Source organism: Pelodiscus sinensis, chromosome 6, assembly GCF_049634645.1.
Source record: "Pelodiscus sinensis isolate JC-2024 chromosome 6, ASM4963464v1, whole genome shotgun sequence".
Taxonomy (NCBI): domain Eukaryota; kingdom Metazoa; phylum Chordata; order Testudines; family Trionychidae; genus Pelodiscus; species Pelodiscus sinensis.
In genome coordinates this window covers 93,166,758-93,173,394 of record NC_134716.1, presented here as the reverse complement: position 1 = coordinate 93,173,394, position 6,637 = coordinate 93,166,758, and the positions used below count along the sequence as shown (strand labels likewise).

The following is a 6,637-nucleotide window of genomic DNA, read 5'->3' as shown; positions in this document are numbered from 1 at the left end:
AGTGGCAGTGTTCCAACTTTGAAATATACACAAGTCCTTGCTGGGGCTCTTGTACATTTCAAAGCGGAAGTGCCCACATGGAGTCTGGGGCCAGCAGGGGACTCCCCACTGGCCCTGGGCTCCATGCAGTATTTCAGTCTTTGAAATTTCAAAGGTGGAACGTGCTAGTCCTTATCGACTAATGGAAATTTAACATCCCTAGTACTTCCATGTTAAACTTGTCATACCCCTCGACATAATTAATAGCAGTGTTCATGCTGTTATCCATTCATATCAGAGTATTAGCACATCTCTCATTAAAAGGGTCACAAAAATGTCAAGCACCATTTTCACAGCATATAACCAAATGCAATATCCTGAAAGACATCTACTCAGTTGTGTTTCCGTTGTAGGGGAATGACCTTCAATTTTACTCTTTTAAGAACATGTGCTGTTAGTATAGTTAAAGGCATAATTTTTTTACTTCATATGTTTAGAGTTTGGATTAGGTTGTAAATGAAAGTACCGCTTCTAAAACAATGCTGGTTTAGCTTAATAATTAGTTAATTTGAGGAATTTAAAAAAGAAGAAAAGCTTTCCACTTCAATACTCTAGCCCAGGGATCGGCAACCTACGGCATGCATGCCGTAAGTGGCACGCAAGTTGATTTTTCACGGGCATGTGAGCCTCCCTGCCATTTCCCTTCTCCTGGCTGAGACAGGCTTACACTAGCATGGCGCAGCAGCAACAGCTTCCCTACCTCCCCCTGGGCGCTTTGCTGGTGGGCAGCCAGGGCGATTTCTGATGGCATGTGGTTTCTGGAGTCTTGAGCATTTTTAGAGTCCCAGCAAGCCCCCACTATCCACTGCAGCTGCTCCACCACTGTGTGCTGCATGGGGCCCTGGTCCAGCCGCGACACCACCTCCTCCATCTCCAGGTGGCTGCTTGTTCTTACAGTGGCCGCTGCAGGAGAGGGGAGGGACGGCTGGGTCTGAGGCAAAACCCAACAGCCATTCCTGGACCTAAGCACCTTGGAGCTGCTGCTTCAGCCCCAGGAGGGGCCGCGCGGAGCATGACTGGGGCACTGCAAGGGGTGTGCCCAGTCTCGGCAGATACACTCAGTGCACTCCTGCTGTTTCTCCCCTCCACCTCCCCACTCCACTGGGGGAGTAGCAGCGCATGGAGCCACTTGGTCTGCTGCTCTCTGCTGCAAGGTAGGGGTGTGTGTGTGTGTGTGTGTGTGTGTGTGTGTGTGTGTGTGTGCGCCCTCCCCTTCCCCACCCCGTAGCACAGTGATGCATGAGGCTTTCACCACTGCAAGGGGGCACAAAGCCAGGTAAGCATCTCCCCTCATGCCCAGACCCCCACATTTTCTTCACTCCCTTCCCCACACCAAGACCCCACACCTGCACCCCCAGCTTACTTCTGCACCTTTCCTCCTGGCCAGACACCCTACCCCCCCTGTACTGGCACTCTCCCTCCTGGTCATACACTGCACCCTCCCTTGCTCCTGCTTCCTCCACCTAGCCAGACACCCTACTCCCAGCCTGCTTCTGCACCCTACTTCACACCCAGACCTTACAACCTCTCTTCCTTCTACACCCCACCCCTTTCTCTCTCACTGGCAGCCTTGTCTCGCACACTGAATCCCTCATTTTTGGCCCTACCCCAGACCCAAAGGGGATCCATAAAATCCCCTACCTCTGGAACCCTTGTAAAATAAATGTGCCCTATGAGAAACCCTGAACCTCAGTCCTCCCTGTCCTTTTCCCCTCAGCCCGTGAGGCTGGAGCATCAGAGGAGTGAGGTGTGTCAATTGGGGAACACATCAGTGAGCATTGGAGGATTTTGGAGGGGCTTTTTTGCTTCTCACTTATGTGGTTCCTAACTGATTTTTCTGTGGGTCAGTGGCCCCCAAACTGGAAAAGGTTCTTCCCCACTCCTGCCATAAATAAAGAAAACATTAAAACCTTTTGTGTTGGACGTAAATTAATATTTTACTTCGTTTTAAATAAAGCTTGATAAACTAACATCAGAAAGTTAAAATTCTTAATCTGTTCAATAATTTAAATTAAACTGTTCTTCCTAACTGCAGCTGATTCAGAAAATATGGTCCCGGTACCCAGCCTGTCGCTGTCCTCTTCTCCTCCCTCTTGCCTCCGGCATGCAGATTCATAAATAGAAGTTGTTATGGTCATGAGGGATGGCCAGTAGCCTGGGGACTAAGGGGTTAACTGTACTTAGCCAGGTAGCAGTCAGCCAGTAGAAATGCAGATAGGTATTTCAAACAGACACAGGAATTTTTGGGTTTTCCCTCCTTTATCTCTGAGCCAGTTGGCTCTCTAGATACTGAGGGAGACAGAAGACATGTCTCTCTCCAAGAAAAAGACTCTTCATAATGTATAAGTAGGGTAAAGTCTAGATAAATCCATCAGGTTTTATTGTTTTTGGTTTGGAAATTTGGATCTGATGTCTGTGCTGTTAAAAATGGGTTTTCCTTTCTTTTGCAACTAAGTTTTGGCCCATGAGGGAATCCTTTATGGGTACAGGCAGTCCCCGGGTTACGTACAAGATGGGGACTGTAGGTTTGTTCTTAAGTTGAATCTGTATGTAAGTCGGAACTGGCGTCCAGATTCAGCCGCTGCTGAAACTGATCAGTTTCAACAGCGGCTGAATCTGGAGGCCAGTTCTGACTTACATACAGATTCAACTTAAGAACCCCAGGCATCCCCAAGTCAGCTGCTGCTGAAACTGATCAGCAGCTGATTCCAGGAAGCCCGGGGCAGGGGCTTCCTGTAGTCAGCCACTGGTCCGTTTCAGCAGCGGCTGACTTGGGGACACCTGGGGCAGAGCAGCTGGGGTGCTGCTGGGTTGGTCCAGTGGCGCCCAGAGCGGGGCTACGGGACCAACCGGCAGCGCCCCAGCTGCTGTACTACAGGCGTCCGGAGCAAAACCGCGGAGCACGGGGGCAGCGGGACAGCTCAGACGCGCAGTGGCTATCCTGCTGCCCTCGGGCTCCGCGGCTTTGCTCTGCTCTGCTCTGCTCCCCATCCCCCTGATCTACAGACCAGCAGGACGGGGAGCAGAGCAAAGCGGCGGAACACGCAGCCAGCTGACAGCCCAGACGCGTCTGGGTTGTCCGCTGCCCACGTGTTCCGCCGCTTTGCTTCCTCTCCCTGGTCTGCTGGAGACCAGGGAGAGGGAGGGCCCCGTTCGTAACTGCGGATCCGACATAAGTCGGATCCGCGTAACTTGAGGACTGCCTGTATATTAATTGGTGGCTCTTACCATCTAGCCATTCCAACTATGCTTGTAATTGGGGTATTGTTTTAATAATAAAAGTTATTTATTTTTTTAATTAATTTGGTATTGGTTCATTTCTGTGTCCTGGAAAATCTGTCTGTGGATATCTGCTTACCTCTGACTAGGGGACAGTGACCACAGACTGCAGCTTGCATTTTCTCTTTTCTTTTCAAGCTCTTTGGAGAAAAGAGCTTGGGGTGCTCTTGGGTTGGTTTCAAGTGTCCACCCCTGTTTGGGGGTTCAAAAGCACTTGATGGTGGCAGCAGATTCCCCAAAATCTTGTGTATTAGGATTTGGGGGGGGGAGTTTTGTAACACAGCCTGTAGAGATCAGGATGTGGGGTGGTTTTGCGGGCCCCCACTTTGGCATGATGAATGCAAGAGTGGGGAACTGCCTTGACAGAAGTAAATAAGTTACATCCTGGCACTCCACTTCTGAAAAGTTGCCGACCCTTGCTGTAGCCAGTGAAGAAGACACATTATGTATTGTCCCCTGTGGCAGCCCAAGAGCAGGGGGCTGCAGAAGCCTGGTGGAAGGCACTTATATGGGGAGTTGGGCATGTGGGTTTATGTTCCTGGAGTAGGCTTCCAGAAACTGTAGCCCAGTTGGGGAAGTGGACTGTCGGAGGGACTGACCTCCTAAACCCTGGACTGGCCGATGATGGAAAGGGCTCTTGAAGAGTGGAACACTTGCCTTCTTGGCAGTGGTAGGGACATTGCTAGCCTCTGAGGTGCATGCAAAGACCTGCCAGGAAGCACAGGACCCGGGGGCTTAGCTCAGACTTGCCACACCTCATATAAAGAGGATTGCTGAAATATGCTGGACACACAAGCTCAAAAAAATGAATCAAATAACAAAACTGTCTATATTTTAATACTTGTAATTAATCAAAGAGTGTTTTCAGTAAAATTAAATCTGAATAAATTACATTTGACATTGATTTGGTAAATGTTTACTGTAGGTTGACAGTGATACTTGGACAGCACATCTTATACAAGAGCATTACGTGAGTCACCACAGTCTGGTTTAAATTGATCTTAGAAATTCCAGATTTATCTTCCTAACTTCACTGGTCCTCTGTGTGTGCTCTGCACTGACACAGCCCTTCACTTGCCTTTTTAGTTACCGCTCCCAGAGAAGAATGGTTGGATTAATGTTCAGTTGTTGAGCTAGAAGGAATCACTTGGGTCAGAACATTTGGTGCTGGCTGTTGACCAGAACACTCCTCTCACTCCCAGATTTGAAACATAATGACCTATTATTTCATCTTGAAGTTCAACTAGTAAAACCAGAAAATGCATTTAAGTAACCAGTTTGGCAATACTTTAAAAGTGTGCATCTCTGTTAAGTTTTCATCACATTACTAGATTTTAGTTGTCTCCTCAGCTAAAAACTTGGCAATTGTGAAATTAATACTGTGAAATTGGTAATTGTGAAATTAAAAGTGACCTGTCCTCTTTTATTATTTACCTATCCTCCAATGTTTGTCTTTTCTTCAGATAGTATCAGTGATGATTTTATTCTTTTCTACAGGTTATTGACATAAATTATAAATAGGATAGGCCTAAGAAGGGACTCCACTAGAAACACACATGCTCAGTTAGTCTGTTTACAATTAGGTCTCAAAAAGTATCAGTTGGCAAGCTTCTGATCCATTTTTTCTGTACTATGTTAATTATATATTCTTGTTTTTAATCAGTGGCATGTGGTATTAAGTCAAAGTGCATTATATCACCACTATCACCTTTATCAACCAAACTTCAAACCTCATCAAAAATATCAAGGTAGTCTGAGAAATAGGGATTTTAAAAATCGTATATTAGAGTAACTGTGTAACTGCTGAAAATCTGAGCAGTTACACATACTACAGGCTCTGCAGTATAAAGCTTAGTTTTATACTACAGAGCCTGTTGTGAAGCCGCTCCAGGAGCAGGCGGCCCTTGCCTGTCCAGCTCCTGCGGAAGAGGCTTCGCTGGCTTGGGCTCCCATGGTTTGAACTAATGAGCTGTTTAATTTCAGTGTAAACGCTGTGGGCTTGGGCTGCTGCCTGATTTGTGGGACCCTCCCACCTTGAAGAGTCCTAGAGTCCAGGCTCCAGCCCAAGCTCTAACGTCTCCACTGAAATTAAACAGGCCTTTAGGCTGAATCCCAGTGAGTGTGCCATTTGACATGGGCCAACCCTGAGTGTCTATTGCCTGTGGAGGCCTGTGATACTGAGGAGATAGATATTCAGAAGTGAGGGCTGTTCCACTAGAAAAATTGTTCAGTGTTGCTAACTTTGACAGGGTAGTTGACTCACACTGGAATGGAAAGGGTTAAAACATCTCTGGGAGGGGGGCTGAAAACTAATTGGGAGAGGGCTTGAGGCAGCCAGTCACAGCCTGGTCTGGCTGTATGAAAAGGTGGCTGGCCAGAGGGAAGTCAGTCTTGGTCTAGCTCTGGAGATAGAGGGACCTAACTGCCTTTAACCAAGGTACCTTGGACAGAGCGGTGCTGGGGGGAAAGGTGGGGTGAGAGGAGAGATCAGGCCTGAACATATTGAGGCCCAGTGGAAACAGGGGAAACTCTAGAGGCTGGAAAGCAAAAAGGCACAAAACCATCCCCCCCACTTCATTATTTTATTTTAAATCTCATTATTTTGTGGGTCTACCTTATGATTTTTGGACTCTTGAGGTGCAATCCTGGAAGAATAGTTGATATCTGAACATTCTGTAAATCTCGTAAGTTTTCAGTGTTCTCTAGAAAACTAAGCTACTTATATGCAAAACCAAGGTGCCAGTGTGTTTGTACAGCAGTCCACTTACTGTCCAATAAATTGACCTCCAAATCCCAAGCTCCCTGTCTGAGAAAATTGCCATAATTCATAGACAAAGTTCTATCAAGTCAAGTGCACAAACTGACTGTAGAATGTTTTTTATGCCACGGGCAATCTAAATTCATCTGCCAACAATGCAGGTTTTTCCCCTTGACTATGGCATCACTGCAGAGGAGGCAAAACTAGCTTTCTACTTCACAAGCTCTACTTCATTAGAATCACAAGCAGCAGAATTTTCCACATGATGAATTGGTGAATCAATCAATCATCTGTTTTCAGCATATAGTCCAGTTACTGAACTCAAGCTGTACAACACATTAATCAAACTTTACTGAAAAGATCAACCAGATATGAATGAAAATAAATAAGAAAACTCCATTCCTGAGCAACCTCTATTCCGTAATCCTACCACCCTTCTCCAACTCTGGCCCTGTCATGCTTGCCAGAGACCAAGAAGTCCTTAAAATGTAGAGCGACACCTGCAACACAGAAACCCGGTTGGCTGGCAACAGTCACCAAAGAATGACTGTGTCTACTAGT

The 6,637-nt window shown here is 46.8% G+C and overlaps 1 protein-coding gene across 2 annotated transcripts in view; it reads left to right on the top strand.

Annotated features, from left to right (window-relative positions):
- Positions 1–6,637, top strand: part of NDUFAF2 (NADH:ubiquinone oxidoreductase complex assembly factor 2) — a 142,323-nt gene that overhangs the window by 125,402 nt on the left and 10,284 nt on the right. The gene's annotated exons all lie outside the window — the stretch shown is intronic.